The following is an 18,610-nucleotide window of genomic DNA, read 5'->3' on the forward strand; positions in this document are numbered from 1 at the left end:
AGATTTTGGCCTTTCCCCATTCAAGTACATTTTAGCTATACTTTTAAGTTTACAAGTGCACAGTCAGAAGAAAATTTGTAACTGTAGGGTACAACTGTACCTTAGTATAGCTTGTCACTTATGTAGTACCCTTAAAAGAACAACTCTGTACCATGTACACTCTAAAAAATGCTGGGTCAAAAACAACCCAAGTTGGGTTAAATATGGACAAAGCCAGCAGGTTTGGTTAAAGGGCACCTATTATGCCCTCTTTCACAAGATGTAATATAAGACTCTGGTCTGGTCAAGTTTCAGCTTAAAATACCCCACAAATTTGCCCCTATTTGGGGGTGAGCAAAAACATGCCTTTTTCTATATTGCTATATTGCTGGCTAAAAAAATAAATCCAAAATTGGTTGAAAAAAATGGCTGGGTGAAAACAACCCAATCCCTGGGTTTGTCCATATTTAACCCAGCATTTTTTAGAGTGTATCCACCCCTAAAAGGTGCATATTAGTATTTTCGAGTAGTAATATGTATCCTTAACCCCTTAAAGGTGGGGTAAGTCATATTTCAAAGATGCTGTTGGATATTGTTGATATTTGAAATCAACCCAAGCAAACACACCTCTCTCTTCATTGCTCCGCCTCTAAAACTCACCCTCAATACTAACCACCCTGCTCTGAAAGCATCAGCTAAAGCGCTTGCCCAGTCATGAACCTTCATTCCAGTGATATTCTTTTGAGCTCTTTTGTATTGTGTCTCATCTCTCTTTATGCAGCCTTTCTTCAAATTCTCTCTCCTCGACCGTCAAACGCCCCCTAATGCTGATTGGCTAAACGTTTGTTGATGGCGTTGGCCCGACTAACTTGTGTTTTTGAAATATGATTTACCCACTCCTTTAACTGTCACCGTCCCGCTAGCGGGATGCTTGGCGCTGTTTTTATTTATTGCATTTTTTTTTTCGCATCACATATTTCAGTAATCATCATAAATTAGGTATCATTCGAAAGCTTAAAAACACAGCATTCATCCGGTGAAAACCGTTTTGAAATTGGACATTGCCGTTACCATGGAAATAGTACTTTAAATCGTTTCAGCGGGCTCCTTTCCCTTGTAGGGCTGTCAAACGATTAATCCCGATTAATCGCATACAAAATAAAAGTTTGAGTTTGCCTAATATATGTGGGTGTACTGTGTAATTATTATGTATATATAAATACAAACACATTCATGTATATATTTGAGAAATATTTACAAGTATATGTATTTATTTATATTTTTATATAATTTATTTTATATATAAATAAAAATATTTTGTACATAACATATTTCTCTTAAATATATACATTAATTTGTGTATTTACATATACATAATAATTACACACAGTACACCCACATATATTATGCAAACTCTTTTATTTTGTGTACGATTAATCACGATTAATCGTTTGACAGCCCTACTTTATAGTCAAAACTTATCTACTCTTGACAAAACACATATCGTCGGAATTGTCTGAATCTCAAGCTTCCATATTTGGCATCTGTTTTTGATAGAAGTGATATCTGGAGAGAAATTTATTAATTTGTTACAGTAGAATGCATCAATCCAATGTGGGTGACACCCGGTGGCCTAAACAAAATCTCACGGGAACTTCAATTTTTGTCATATCAACTTCAAATTTGGAACACAACTTGGTTAGACATATGGCTTTGATTTTTTTAATCAATTTTGTAAAATATACATTTTATATAAAATATAAACTTTTGATTTACAGTAAATTTAAACTTCTATAACTTTTTCATACTTTCATTTTTGCTGAGTGTCTTCTTTAAAACAAGCCCAAACTTCAGAAAAGCTTCCAAAGCATTCTTGAATTGCAACAATTTAAGTTTGGATAGAGCATTTTCACATCTATGCTCAGGGACTACTATGAACCTTTTAGGTGTAAATATGGTAGAAAGATGTCTCTTCGAGGTAACTGCCCCAGTGGCAAGCTGTTGTGCCCCTAAAGGTAAAATTTTTGCACATTTTTTGCAGCCAAGAGAACAGACTTGTTTAAATCAAACACTTACAAAGTTCCATTTGTGTTAGAATGCAGCCGCCTATGTAGACATTAGAAAGGGTTTTAAAACAGAGCAACGGTGATCAGTTACTGCAAGGCCCCATCGAAGATGTGCTGATCTAGATGGAGAGATCACGCTAAAAGAGAGGGTCTGAGACAGAGAGATCATATTAAATGTGTAGCTGTGAACTGGAGGTGTAGCAGCCGCAATGTATTTGTGTGTAATGAGCTCATGTTCTGTTGTCCTAGCTAAATAAAGCCTGAAGGCACCATCTCTCTCTCTCTCTCTCTCTCTCTTTCTCAGTCTCGGACTTTTCCATCCACCTCTCTCTCCACCTAAAATGCTGTCTTTGTTTTTCCTTGTTCTTTTTTAGAACAGAGCTTCTTTCTTTAGTTAACGTAATGGCATAATTAGGCATTCGTTTAAAGAGATAGTCTTTTAGCTTTATGCATTCTCTGAGTCTCTCAGAGCGCCTTCCGCACGGCTCGTTCCTTCCCAACAGAAAGCCAATTATGTGAAGTTTATGTGGCTTTGCAAGCCAAATATAGGCAAGACCGTTCATCTCTGATGATAACATGCATGAGTCATAATGTGTGTGTGTCTTTGTGGTTGCGCGAGTGTGTCAAGTTACAAAGACACCCATGGTGCATCTAATGAGATGAATGTTGCTTATTTATTTATTTGTTTGTTTGTTTACTTATACGCAACTTTTAGAGAGCTGTATAAATACTTTTTGATAAAGATTGCTGTTGTGTTGCTTTATCCAGTGGGTCAAAGGTCACTGACAGCCAGCAGACATCCGATTGGCCGTTTCATCATCAGTCTGTAACAATGACCTGCTTCATCTCCACTGATTTGTCCTGGACACTGATTCCAGTTATTTTTCATTCAAGACAGGTTATCTATCAGCGACAGAACACATTAAAGGCACGGGATCAGTTAAAAGCACCCAGCGTGCGGACACACACGCAGCAGGTGAGCAGCCAGCTGTCATATCCTCACGCCTAGTCCAGGGAACATCGCTCTGACATTTCAGGAGCGGCAGAGACAGCCGAGCGGAGCTGTGTGAAATGGCGGCGTGAGTGTGATCTCCAGACACACACACACACACACATATATACACACACAAGTGCGGTGGATTCAGGGGTTTGAAATGGCGACTGGACTGCCATCTCTTCATAATCACTCAAACCACACACACACACACACATACACGCTTATCCACCCACTCATATACACACACTAACACACACTCTCAGGCTTCTCTAGATATTATCTCCCCTGATTAGCATAATCTAATCAATTTCACAAAATTGTCTTTTAATTACCAGGAGCTCCTCCGGTGTGAAACCCTCGGAGGGCCGTGGAGGAGAGAGATCTTCGGGCGCCCCTCACCGGTTCACTGGCACCTGCTCTTTGCCTGTTCACGTTTGTTTACAAAACGTAAACACGGTAGCATTAGCATTACGCCGTTTCATTGGTTTAATGGCAGCTAAAAATAATCCTGGACTGATTACAAATCATTCTCCAAAAAAAGATTTTCTACTTTAACACAATTTACAGCCGTTCAATCACTCTTTGTTTGTTTATGAGATTTTGAAGTGTTTACAGGCAGAGACTAATGACTAAAAGTCAGGCTGTAAACACGCTCTTAATAAAACTAGCCCTGTGTAGCAGTGAGTAATCACGGCTGATCCTGCCAGTTTGCTAGTGCGAGAGTGTGTGTTTGTGATCGTGTGTGTGTGTGTGTGTGTGTGTGTACTTTGCCCGTGTGGGAAATGATTAACATCCAGTGACTCACAGCCCCCAACAATAACACGTAAGAGGTAAGACAACACACACAAGTGAGGTAAACGCACAAACACGCTAAATCTAGGCCGTGCAACACACTGCCCGCATGCACCTCATCCTCCTGCGAGAGCTAAAAACCACAGCGCAGGATGACATGAAAGCTGTTTCTGCTCAAATATAAGAGAGTTAACAAGCGAAGGTCTGCATCTGAACAAACTCGAGCGGAAATCCGACCGTCTATGTCTCTCTTGGGAGAGTGATTGTCCTTAGGGAACTCTTGCTCAAACAGCGGACTGTGCGACTCGGTTGTGAAGTTTATCGAGTTTATTTCGTTACAAAACAACCGACTGAGGGAGTGACACTTCAACCGGTAACCTTTAACCTACATGCATGTCCGTCAAATCAGATTCAGCCATTTCTGAATAACAGGATCACTCTTTTCTTGTACTTTAGTCGTGTTTATTAGCCGTTGCTAACACACATGGGAACATTTTTAAGGCTCAGCTTCCTCTTCTGTGGGCTTTTAAGACCCTCGTCACGTGGCTTGGGGCAAACTACAGAAGCACTGGTACTCCTGACATCCCTAAGGTGAACAACAAACACATTTTACTACGCTACTTTTCCATTGTTTGTCTATGTAAGCACTTGCTACATGAGCATCTTTGACCATTGCTCTCGCATCTTTTTTTTATTATTATTCAACTGCTTGCGTCTCACATTTTTAGATGAAAATGTGAAAATGGCCCCTAAAGGTGCAACAGGTTCAGGAAATGCAAGCTGATAAATGCTTATGCGCACGTAAGCATTTATCAGCTTGCATTTCCTGAACCTGTTGCACCTTTATGGGCCATTTTCACATTTTTCACAGCTAGGCCATGGCTCTGACAATGTTTCTCTCTTTCAAAGAATCACTCAAATCGCCTTTAGAGCCAAATACAAACCGGCAGGGAAAATCAGGCCGAGGTCAATATAATCTAAAAATGATTTTACACTGAGCTTTATCTGAAGGGAGAAACAGTGAGAGACAGACAATTCAAAAGAATCAGACAGAGTTCCCTCTGATTACTCCTCATCTCTCCTTCTATATACTCTTTCCCTTTGTCCTCCCCCTCTCATCTGATCATTTCATCCAATCAAGGTCCCTCACAGCTGCCACACACAGATGTGGACGCTGAACCCAATTCAAGCTTGAGAGAGAAAGAGAGAAAACGAGTGAATAAACCTTGAAGCAGCTGTGTGTGACAATGGAAACAACAAATAAAATGCTCACACGCTCTTTAAAAATCACATCGGTCGCTCCTCACACACATACAGTGTTCACATTGTGTCCATCTACACAGTTTTGATAAGCTCCTCTCTGTGAGATAGCAAGACACTTAGAATTCAGTTTGAGGAGTAACAGACATTCTCTGCTGTGGACTGCACCGCAAACACTTACTATTGGCCTGTTTTATCTGTTTCCAAATGAATGAATCCAATCTAAACTGAATCCTGCCCCAAACAAATCCTGCTCACAATCAACCCTTGGCGATGTGAGGTGACTATGAGGAGCTCTAAACCCTGGCCTTGTCAAACAAACAACCAGCCATATTAGGAGTGGCTTTCTTATGTGCTCAACATATGACACAATGCAACCATTTAACATACGTTCAAAGCAACTAAAGGCGCTTTCACATGACGAGCATCAGGACATCCATCCACTCTGCCCTCCTCATGAAAAGTGTAGCCTTGCTGATAATGTTCCAGTTTAAATCCATATTAAAAGACGCATCTCTTTAGCCAAGCATTCACATAATGCATCTCATATCAGATCAATTGCACACGACATCTTTGCTTAACGTTATGAACAGCAGCTATGCTAATTATTCTCCATTTGCTTTTCTGTTTTATCTCGGGTGACTAGAGCGGACATCAGCTTCAGTTTGGATCCAGCCTCTTAAGAAGACCTCAGATGACCAACACCTTTGAAGACACGGCGCCAACTCCTGCGAGACTTCATATGACGCAACATCTGGATCAACATGCACATTCACAAATTTCTATATATCCTAATTATTGTTAATATATTATTTCCAGGAGCTCATTGTTTCTACCTTCAATTAAATTGCCTAAATTTTTATATTGTTAGCTAACTGCATGATTATATGTACATTTCTGAAACCACATACATTGGACAGTCACCTCCGATACCAGATTCTCGAAATTGTAATGTTGACATGCATTCTCTGTAAAGCTGCTTTGAAATGATATGTATTGTAAAAAGTGCTATAAATAAATGTGAATTGATTTGAAGTGTTGGTCATGGAAGGATGATTTTACTATTTATTAATTCACATACAACTACTAATGTGCATATAATGATTATTTGATGAAGAACAATAAAAATAAACAAATATTTTAAATAAACGAATCATTCTAGTTCACAACCTACTTTCCTGCCCGTGTAGACTGACTCTATAGCACTAGCAAACAAAGGAAAGTGAAAGCATATTTTTTTGGTTCGATTGAACGAATATGCCCACGTCACTGTTTTGATTCCGTCGCGGAGCAGCACTGAATGAGAGTGAATGAACAAGATTTCGTTTGTGAGCTAGGATCTGCTGACTGACTGACTGACTGACTGACGTTTGATTACTTCACCATGTGAGTCAATCGCGTTCACAACAAAGGATTATGAATGGGTAAAACTTTCTGATTATCATACACAATTAATATGAAGTATAGGAACGTTACTGAAACTCTTAACTTATTTAGGCTATTACCCAGCTTTTTGGAGTTTATTGGTAGATTTATAGGTGGCAATTTCAATAAACCATAATGAGACTCGTTTGGTCGTAAATTCATCGATTTTAACAAATTGAATGATGAATAATAACACAATAACTTCTGCCACCTACTGGAATAACAATGTCACCGGCAAAAACATTCACCAAATTAATCAATCAACGAATGTGAACAAATCTTGGTTACACTTATTTGATGGTCTACTTTAGACACTCTACTAACTATAAAGTAACTTTTCAACTATATGCCAACTAGCAGTCTGTAGTAGATAAAATCTCCACCACTGCCCTGAACATGCCTTTGAGATTTTGTCAAATAACTCAATGTATTATCATTTCTCTTCGGTTTTGCATTGGCACCACCTCATACAGTTGGTAATGTTGACACGAGTTATTTTACAGGGAAAGTCCCTCTGGAGAAACCTGAGGTTAAGTGCCAATGGTAGCTCAAGGATCACTCCTTGTGGAGTTCAAACATATGACCTTTCGGTCAATAGCCCAGATATTTAACCACTACTCCATACCATCCCAATGATGAACGCAAGCAAACTTAAATGGCAAGTGTAAAATTACCAAATTGTTGTATTTAGCAGACACATTTTTATTCAAAGTGACTTACAGTACACTAATTACAGGCACAGTCCCACTGGAGCAACCTGAGGTTAACATCCGTGCTGAAGGGTAAAGCGGCCACAGAGCAGGACTGTGGCTTTTCTGCTCCTGTGTTATATACTAGGGATTAAACTTGTTTCTATTCTCCTTTTAGAAATTGTAACACATGTAACATGTTGTCTGGGGTTAAACCAGGAAATGTAGTTAGCTGTTACATAACATGACTACAGCAAAGCTCTAAGGATACATGGGCATGTTCAGAACAGCATACTACCATAGTACTATGACTATTGCTGCAGGATATAGTATGCATGCCATGCATAGTATGCAAATATGCTGTATTTGGAAATACCTGGATATTTTTTTGGCAAAATGTTCCCCAGTGCACTGGGTTTCCTACAATGCAATGCGGTCAAGCTGGCCTTACATTTCCTGTGCTATAAAAATAAGCTTAACTTTTTGACTTTAAAAAAAAAAAAAAAACTCTTCCTAACTGAATACTGAAACGAACTGCCAAAAACTGTAATTTCTGTACTAACAGCATCAAACAAAACTGTACAAATAATGATTGTTTTCAAAAAGGTTTGAAACAAACACTCCCCTTGTCTTCTATTGGTCAGATAAACAGATATCTCTGCCCCAAACTTATGTCATTGGTTAAGCCAATGTTGCGATGTCAGGCTGGGTGAAATTCTCAAACAAAGTAAAGTTTTGGAAGTGCTACAGAGTGACTTGTGTTTACACTTTTCAGGGATCTTAAAAATATAATCAGTGATCTTACAAATGGCTTACTGACTCTGAATATTAAACTGGGATAGGAAAAAAACTAAGACAATTTTACACACTGATTTAATGATTACTTTTTTATTAAATAACTAGTAAAGTAATGGATTACTTTTTCAATTTACAACAAAATATCCAAGTTTCTTTTTCACATTTATTGACACAGCTCTTCTGTCCTCATGTTGAGAGAAATAAAGTGCAGAGGTGTTGTGTGTGCTGTGTGAACATGATGGGTATTGTAATTCTACACTAACATGCATTTACTCATCTCACATTCAGTATTTCTTAAAATGAATAAAAACAGTGAAATGCAATCTCAGAATTTTATGCAAACCTGTAATATACAACTATATTAAATTACACAAATATACTTTATGCATTTATTCTCACTTTATTAACCAATGTCTTTGCTGCTGACCTTCAATGACCTAATTCAACCATACTAATAAGCAAAAATTACTTTATATTTTGAAATAAGAGTGCTGAACTTCCTTCTCCTGTATCCTATTCTTCTTTAATCCACAATGGCAGCACAGCTGAAAGGTATGTTTGAGCTGCGCCTTCTACTGTACAGGCATTTCCTTCAGCCTGAGGCTTATTCATTTCACTTTTGGTGTGAAAGGGCCTTTACATTTGCCAAAAACATAACTTTTTTTGTTGTTATAAAAAAAAAAAAAAAAAAGCAAGACTAGCCCAGGTGAGAAAAAGTAATGCAAAAGTAATGTAATGCATTACTTTTCATAAAAAGTAACTAAGTAATGCACATTTTTAAAAAATGAAAATGAAAAGTAACTCTCCCCAACACTGGATTTAAAATGCAAAAGAAAACATTTATTTCAAGGTCTGCACAACTACTTAAATAAAAATGTAATCTCGATACAGCTTACTGCGAAAGGCATTTAATTAAACAAATACATGTGGTGCATTTCATAGTAAAGCGCAGAACTCTGTGCTTTTATACACTCTGTTCAGCATCCCTGAGCAGCTCGGTGTGCAGTAAATGCTGCTCCCTCTCTCAAAATGAAGAAATTAATATATACATTTCTTCAGAATACTACCGTTTCATATTTGATTTAAAAATGTTTTACACAGATATACTGTGCAGTATCTAGTAAGCAGAAGGCTTGTGTTCCATTCTGTACACAGCCAGGGTTCTTCGCACTTTACTTAACATGGTCTCTCTGTTGTCTCCCTCTAGCTCTCTCTCTCTTTGAGCTTTTTAGCTATTCTTTAAACATTCATTAACATTGAGCCGTCCCACAGCCAAATGCTGAGCTCAGTCTTTAGAGCGTTCAGAGAGGTCGCTGACCTCTGAGGAGACGGAATCGAATAATGTTTCCATTTCTGTCCCTTCAGCCAATCAGGCGAGCGAGGGGCGGGAGGAAGAGGAGGGGAAGGAGGGGAGGGGCAGCACACATCCTTCACGCCTCACTCACAACCAGGAAGACAGCCTGCAGAGATACAGAGCGAGAGAAAACACAGCCGTCTCTCTCTCTCTCTCTCTCTCTCTCGCTCGGCTCACGTATCCTGACATTCCAATCTCCTCGGAGCGAGAACAACAAACGCACTGTCATCCTCGTGGAGGCGGCCATCTTTGAGAGCTGTGAGTGTGTGTCTGCCATTACAGACGATCAGATCAGGGGAAGAGCGCAGGTCGCTGTTAGTTTAGAGTATACTATTACCCGATACCCTCGTGAAAAACCCCAGCGGCCGGAGGGAAGAGAAAACACACACACTCGTCTCCACAGATGGACCTGTTTGATGCATTTGATTGAATCGTCCTAATGTAGTTTAATGAACGTAATAGACTGTGGTGGTAAAATTAGCTGATGGTTTAAGCCCTTAATGGTCTCCTAAATCACCTGACAGGCAAACAGTCACATTTCCATAACACGCACAACGGTTGCAGCTGTGTGTCTTACAGATGTACCTGTAAATATTCTCTCACTGTTTAAACATTCCGTTCTTGCTGATCCTTTCAAGACGTTATCAGAGAACATGACACACGACTATCTCACGAAAACACACACACACCCAGCTTACAACAGTATTCATGTCTCCTGCTTTGATTGTGACAGAGTGTTTAGTCTCTGTACATTTGACACAAAATGACTGGCTTTGAAATGCTACACACATACATACATGACACAGACATTGCATAGACTTCTATAGAGCTAGTCATAAATAAATGTATCCTAACCTAACAGAAAACTTTCTGCATTTAAAAAAAAAAAAAAAAAAGTTCTGGCATGAAACTCTATATGGCACACGCTGATAGATCCTTAACTCAATTTGGTAGTGATCGCATCGTCATCTACATAGCGCAGCTGATTTGTTGCTGTTGCATCAGCGGCTCTGGCTAAACATTAAAATACCAGTAGTGTTAGCTGTCAGCAGTCTGCAGCGCGCTTTCAGAAACCCTCCACCTTCCCCAGCTCCACCTGTATAGATCTACAACGGGGGGTTAATTCACGTATGTTACATGTGCAGCAGCAGCATGTCTTACACGCTCACTGCAATGTCTGTAAATGTATTGGCAGTAGCAAGTCTCGGTACTTGCTTTGCAGCAGCACAGCAGATCTATTCCGCCAAGACCAAATACATTAACACTGCCATATCCATTTCTATTACCATGCCAATCTCTGCCAAGAGTTGTCATGACAGAACATTATGAACATTACACCCCTAAAGGAGGTTTTGCCAGGTTTAACTCGCTTCTGGGTATAAATCTGTTCCCAAATATAAAATAACAGGCATACACATTTACACATACTTTTAAAAAAAAGCATCACCTTGTTTCATATATATGAAATGATTTATTATTAATTAAAGGCACAATATGTAACTTTTCGCCACTAGAGGTCACCTATTCAAAACAAAGACATAGCTTGATGATGCCGAGATTGAGCGCGGAATCATGGGAGATGTCGTCTTCACCTCACAGCCGGTGGACAAGAATCCGACAGGACTCGGGCAGAAAGCATGTTCATGGATGAGATTATTAACGTTACTGTAGTATGAATCAGAGCAGGGCGAGTGCTGTGCTGTCACTGGAGCGATTGCTAATAAGAACAGAGGAACTTTTATTATGCCGCAGTCGCCACTTCCGCTTCTTCTGGTCAAGTGTATGTGGGGTAACAGCACTGTTTATCATATTAGATACATTTGAGTGTGTTGATAATGATGTTACAACGTTTGCTCGGCAGCTGCTAAGAGACACTTGTTGCACACTGCAGTAAGCTAGATGGATATTAGAATATCATATTAATAAACGCTGGATGGCTTATGTTGCTAAATGGCATGCAATTCATTTTAAAACATATTGTTTGACGGAGAAATGCTGTATTACTGCATAGTTAAAAATAAAGCTGCATCTGATTATGCTATGTTAGACAAAACTGTGTTTTTCTCTGAGGCATAAAAAATGGTACATGGTAACGAGATTCAAACAATAAGACTAAACGTGTTGAGCTATATAACAATAATTAGTTTTCTGTCTATAAATATATCCAAACAGTTGTTCCCTTGCCGAATAAAACATTATATATTAAAGTGTCTTTGGTGTTTCAATGGTTTCTATGGGTAATGCAATGGGTAATGCAAGTATGATGTCATTGATAGTTGACGCACGGACACCTTCCGTGTCCTGGTTAAAATTGCTTATTTCTCTGGATTTAAACATTCTTGGAAACATCTGGGATAATGTAAGCACACAATTCAACTAAATATATAACACTGTTCTAGTGGTTTTGGATATTTTAATCCAAAAATCTTACATATTGTGCCTTTAATCACTTTTAGTTTAACCCAAAGTAAGGTTTTGTTTGATTTGGCGAACTTCTGGTGGCAGATTTTTCTTCAAAGCATAGACAAGAAACCCCCCCTACAAACACACACACTTGTCATTTTCACTTTTGACCGCAAGTCGATTCTGCACTTCCTGCACAGCTACCATGCTGCAAATCAGTGAGAAAAACTGAGAATGTGTCTGTATTTGTTCACACAAAAACACACTAATGGCACAGGCTGTTATCCGCCCGCCCGCACACACACACACACACACACACACACACACACACACACACTAGTGCTTCAGTCCTATGAAGCAACTGGTGATCACTTTAAAAGATCACACCAGACTGCTAAACTGTTCTAATAATATAGAGGAAAGGTGTTTCGGTTTGTTGAATGTGGCTGCATCTGACAGGTCTCTCTCTCTATCTCTCCCCTCAGCTCTAAAACACATGCACTGACAGACACTGTAGCATGTGCTCTTTCAATAGCAGATGGCTGGACACAATCTGCGCCTCTTCTGCAAAACATATCAACAGACCAATGAGAGAGTCTACATATGTACAGTGGAGTCCAAAAGTCTGATACCATATTGAAAAAACAGACTTTTTTATTTAAAACCTGGAAATAAAGTTCCAGGACTTTTTTTATAACATAAAATTAAGAAATATTATCTACCATATCTAGATCATTCATCAAAATTGATGAATGATCTCTCAATTTAACTTTGTTATTAAAATGACATGTGTCACTCATGGCACGAGACCCTGAAAACAACAAGATGTGGCGGCCAGAGACCAACAATTAAATAACAAAGAATACATGCCCAGAAATAGACTTGTGTAAAAAAAATAAACAATATAGCAATGATAATGTACTTGCTCCAATAATGTACTTTTTTTCCTCAGTAAATATTGATATATATGAACTGCAGTAACATTTTCAATCTATTGACAGCCCTAATTCAATACAAAAAGTTGCAACATAGAAGCATTTTAGTGGTGGTCTCAAACTTCTAAACCTTACTGTGTGTGTGTGTGTGTGTGTGTGTGTGTGTGTGTGTGTGTGTGTGGTTTCCTGGTAAATGTCCCCACAATAGTAATACTATTAGTAAAATTACTAATATTAATAGTAATTTTTCACCTTGTGGCGCCTTTTTTTGGTCCCTATGAGGAAAACAGCTTATAAATCAGATTAAATTATGTTGTTGTTTTTTTTTTAAAGTAAAAATGCAGAACGTTTTCTGTGAGGGTTGAGTTTAGGGTAGGGTTAGGAGATACAGTTTGTACAAATATCATTATGTCTATGGAAAGTCATAAAACATGTTTGTGTGTGTGTGTTCATATTGTGCTTGTGTCTGTTTGGGTGTGCTATGAGGTTTCCTGTAATCACCTAGTGTACAGTCATCTCTCCACACACCTTTCTCTCTATTCCCACTTGTGAATTTGTTCAAGTGTGTGACTAACCTTTATTCAGAGCGGGCCGAGAGTCTGAGCTCTCTTATTTCTCAAACAAAAATGTGTGTTTTGTCTGAAAGCAAATAACACGGTGGTTTTGAGTGTGTGTGGCCTCTATGCGCTTTTGATCCATAAACTCCACACCTCGGACAGTTTGGTCGGCTTCACTGAGATCCACAGAGCAAATTTGAGTGCGGAAATGATTTTATTTCTCCCTGAATCACTCTGATGAATATGACAGAGAAACTGGAATATCCGAATGGAAAGTGTAACGTCCATATTTCAAATGATTCCATAATCTACATAGAAAACCAGAGCTGCAATAGCCATCAGATCATTAGCCCAAAGAATAAGAGAAAGAGAGAGAGTGTGTGTGTGTGTGTGTGTGTGTGTGTGTGTGTGTGTGTGTGTGTGTGTGTGTGTGTGTGTGTGTGTGTGTGTGTGAGAGAGAGAGAGATAATCCGTCCTGACTGTTTCCTGTGAAAACAGATGGAAAAACATGAGTCTTTTTTTTCCTGTGCCTGGTCAGGCTATTAATACCTCTGAGACACACACACACACACACACACACACACACACACACACACACACACACACACACATTTAAACACACAGACAGACCTCTATATTCACCAGAGACACAGCACAGTTCAAAAGTCCTGTTATACAACCTGAGATTGGCTATACAGGCTTGTCATTAACACAAAACACTCTAATATCACACACTTTCACACGCACTAACATCAACCTCTTATTTCACATGCTCTCAAACAGGCATCCAACACACACTACCTCCATAGAAACTCCCAGCTGAAAGAGCAAATCACACACACACACACACACACACACACACAGAGAGAGAGAGAAAGACAAAGACAGGCATTTGGTTACAATTAAACATGTCAGAGACACAAAACCAGGGGCAAACACATTAAACCCTCTTTCTCTACGCAAGGCCTCATCTATAGTGAATGACAACGTGCTAAATGCTTTTAATTGCCATCAATTGGATCTCGAGAGAAACGGAGGGAAAACCTCATAAAACATGTTTTGTTTTTCCTTAAGGCTGCAGTTAAAAATCCAAACGTTTTTGTCCAAACCTACGGGCGGCGTGAATGCAATATTCATTTTGCTGCAGGAGAACAATCCATGCATAACAATGAGATTTGCTAATGAAATCAACCATCAACCTGCAATACATACATATTAAAGCAGCTTGCGCTGTCACCCGCTTTGTGCATCGTTTGTTCCTCCTGCCGTCTCTTCAGTCTCCCTCTCCCTCACTCTTTCCGACCTTTCTATCTCGCGCTCACCTTGAGTTTTAATAGCTGTATTAACACAAAATGATGATCGCACATTTCCACTTCTTTGACCTGTGCGACACACGCACGCTCACACACCTGTGCAAAGAGGTGAGACCCGGATGCGCTGTGACCGTAGTGACAAAACTGAGAAAGATGTGAAAATATCTTCGAATGTTTGATGAACCACTACCACAAGGACCAACTGATTACAAGCAGCCAAAAGATAACAAACAGACAGAAGATATCACACTGGTCGGACTGGATGTTGTAAGCAGATAATATCAGGGCTTATTTTTACCAATTCAAACGGCATACTCTGTGCAAGCGTGCATGTTTCAAAAAACTAAATTGTCCATCCAATGGATGATTTCTGATTGACAGACAGAGATCACATTAGATAGATAGATAGATAGATAGATAGATAGATAGATAGATAGATAGATAGATAGATAGATAGATAGATAGATAGATAGATAGATAGATAGATAGATAGATAGATAGATAGAAACATCTGCCAATTTAAGAGTTTTTTCTCAGTATCAGTTAATTATCGGCTATGCGTATCGGCCAAAATTTTTCATCCCGATAGAGCAAGAGAGAGAGGGAGAGTGTGTGTAAGGAGTGTGTGAATGGCCATTTCTCCCTGCTGACACAGCCTCCATCTGCCACTGAGCCGTGCAGAGAGGCACAGCGAGAGAGAGAGAGGGGGAGAGAGAGAGAGAAGGAGAGGAGGGAGGGCAAGAGGCAGTGCTGGTGTGATGGAGAAGGAGAGAGAGCGCTCACGCTCACCTTGGTGTCACCTCTGCTGAGCTGAACGGGATGATGGGATAGGTAGAGACACAAAGACGCTCTGCCCTCTCTCCCACACACACACACACACACACACACACACACACACACACACACACACTCGCACCTCTCTTCTCTGTGCTCCATCTCTTTTCTGCTCGCTCACACACGCACAGAGTAACGGCACAATCTGTGATCACTGGAGCTGTTTGAGCCAGATATCGTCTCTGGGGGATTTACACACACAAACAGGTGCACACACATGTAGAAATATGCACACATACACACCAACCTACACGGGCCGTCTCGTGAGATCCCCGTCTTTCTCTTAAAATGCACATGCACACACACACACAAACAGACACACAAAATAGGGCAAGCAGAAAGATTTTTGACACACTTCTAAACACACACACAGAGAGCCCGAGGGCAGGGTTTGAAATGAGAGGCAGCGTTTTAAAGAGCTCGCTGAATTCCACCTGTGATTAGTGTGGCTGCAGGGCTGATGGATCACGGCGGACACATTTCACTCGCTCGCTGCTTATCTCTCTTTCCCTTCCTCCTTTTTTCCTCCGCTCTCTTTTCCTTTCTCTCTCACTCCTTCCCTCCCTTTTTTTCCTCTCCGTCTCGCTCCCTCTCATCCTGGCTCTGATTTTTCACTTTTCTTCTCTCCTCTGCGCTTTAAATCCTCTCTGCTCGCATCGACATCTACACTAATGCCCCCTCTTTTTCTCTGTATTTTCTTTCGCCATCTCTCTCCCTCTCCGTGTGTGCCAGCAGGGAATGACCTAGCAGCTGGGTCCTCTGGAACAGACCAATAAAATACTAAATATCTCCCTGCACATCACCCACACACAGACACAATGCCCCCCTCTTCCCTGGACCATCTGCACGCCAAACCATCCGTCCCTCCCCCCTGACACTCAAGACCCTTGTGAGCTGTAAACAATAGCCAGATATGATGGAAAAATGTTCTTGTTGTATCTGCGGCTCTAAACCACCACCCTGATTATAGTGACAGACCAATAAATCGATATTTTGCAATTTCGAAATTATCATCACACTGGCTGATAACCGCGTCCCGCCAATGTAGTTCCCCCTTGTGTCACTTCTAAAATCTACTTATAGCTTTGTGATGGTATAATGTGCATTTTTGGTTTATAAATATTCTTGAGTGAATTAAATCAGCAATTTGCTATCATTAAATTATCATTATCGTACTGTCTGAAATACTTGATTCTGATTGGTCATTCAGCAGTCAAATATTTTGGTATAATGACAGCGAAAGTGTCCTAATATTCATGAGATGCTCTAAAACATCCTCCTTTTAGTCAATACTGCGGTTTAGCAGTATCTCTACATTAGGCATGTTTACATGCACTAATTGTCATCAGTCCGAATGAATCCAATCCAATTTCAGAATCTGAAAGTTCTATTTATGGGTCAATGGCGTGACGGGTCTTTTTTTTTTTTTTGTCCAAAGGCCTTAATAATAATAAAAAAAGATATGACATCCAAAGTATTTGAGGTAGTACAACTAGATCTCTTTTATTGAATCAATTATATTTCTGTACATATAAAGGTATTTTAAAGATTTTGAAGTGTCAAAAGGTCATTCTGTGTAACTGTCGAAATGCCAATACAGCCATTTCATTTGAGATTAAAATATCTTAAAATGTAATAAATGTACATTTTTTTATTCTGGCATGATTTTATAACATCATATATCAACATAGTGCAAAATGGTATTGTTATGAGAAAGCATGCCCGGAAAAATGAATTTCATTCGGAGTAACCATCATGTCATGCGGTCAATATCATGTGACAGGACGTTACATTATTCAGACACCTGCAAAGGACCACACGGTCATGAAGTAAAGTAACTAACTCTCTTTTAACCATTTGAAAAATTCATGTTTTCACTTGCTCATACGCATGTCCTGAAACATCAGGTTATTTGGTACAACCGCTATAAAACATGGAAAATGTTGTAATATTTTAAAAACTTGTACTAAATATAAAATGTTTGATTGTCCTTTTGCTAGCTAGCTAGATATCAGCCTGTTAACACTGTTTGAAAATATCGTCAGTTGGTATAACCAAAAGTGTCATTCGTTAAATCTTTTTGGTGACAAATTTTGTCAATCTTGTAAAAAATGACAAAAGCAGTGTATATATATATATATATATATATATATATATATATATATATATATATATATATATATATATATATATATATATATATATATATATATATATATATATAAACACTTAATAAAACTTCACAATTAATTATATCTCCAAACAAAACCACTCCTTTCAATCCTAACAAAATTTCATTCAGATAGATTGAGGTGTTTACATGAAGCCTTTTCAATCCAATTACTAAAGGATTATTTGGGAGCATTTAATGTAGCTATTGCACTGTGGTGCTCATGTGGGTGATTTAGGTTTGAGCCTGGCATCATTTCCCAGTCCTGTTCCCTTCTTTTGTGCATCCATTTCCCACTATCGCTATAGATAAAAAGAGCAAAAATGCCCAAAATTGCACGCAGAGACCCCTACCACCACACACGAATCAGCAAACTTTATTGCTTCTATTTCTAAGACTCCATACCCACCTCTCTCCCTGTTTTTTTCTCCATCTCAGCCTCTCTTTCTGTAATGACCTCCCTGAGGTCCAGTATCGCAGCTCTCTCTCTATTTCCAAGAGGTGAGGGAGGTTCTGCGAACGCACACCCGGCGTAATGAGCTCTCCCTGGACACCCAGAATACAAAAAGCCCCTGATATGCTCTGAGAATCTCCCCGGACCACCCTGTATCCAGATCGGCCCGGCTCCGGCACTCTACAGCTCTGAGCTCGGAGGCCCGCCATGGGTTCTCTCTAAATACCCCGGGCTGAGGGAGGGAGACCCCTGGGTGGCTTGCTATTCCAGGGTTGGATGTGTGCGTGTGTTTATGTCTAGGAGTGTGAATGAGATAGGTGTGAGAAAGTGTGGTTGGTGTGAAAGGTGTGTTTATGAGGGGGTCAAATCTCAGTGTGTGAGAGAGTGGGGCAGTTAGATTCAATAGAATCTCTTTAACCTTCTTTGAGGGCCCCCAACCTCCCCAAGAGCCCCCTCTAACTGCCCTTAACCGCCCGATTCCTCTGAGAGATTGGAAGCCCGCCGGCCGACCTCAAAAACACCCCCCCCCTCCCCTCGCACCTCGTACACACACATTTTTTACACTCTAAATGGAACATAAACCC

At 39.7% G+C, this 18,610-nt stretch overlaps 1 protein-coding gene and 1 long non-coding RNA gene across 23 annotated transcripts in view; one reads left to right on the forward strand and one right to left on the reverse strand.

Moving 5' to 3' along the window:
• The window catches only part of LOC125274351, a 15,492-nt gene extending 9,693 nt beyond the window's left edge, over nucleotides 1-5,799 (forward strand). Inside the window, exons 1-3 of one of the 2 annotated variants that reach the window (XR_007186241.1) lie at nucleotides 2,755-3,124; nucleotides 3,378-4,425; nucleotides 5,741-5,799. This is a non-coding gene — a long non-coding RNA (uncharacterized LOC125274351). The other variant, XR_007186242.1, reaches the window with a different exon arrangement.
• Nucleotides 1-18,610, reverse strand: part of baz2ba (bromodomain adjacent to zinc finger domain, 2Ba) — a 103,290-nt gene that overhangs the window by 63,234 nt on the left and 21,446 nt on the right. The gene's annotated exons all lie outside the window — the stretch shown is intronic.

The sequence above is a fragment of the Megalobrama amblycephala genome, linkage group LG8 (assembly GCF_018812025.1).
Source record: "Megalobrama amblycephala isolate DHTTF-2021 linkage group LG8, ASM1881202v1, whole genome shotgun sequence".
Classification (NCBI taxonomy): Eukaryota; Metazoa; Chordata; class Actinopteri; order Cypriniformes; family Xenocyprididae; genus Megalobrama; species Megalobrama amblycephala.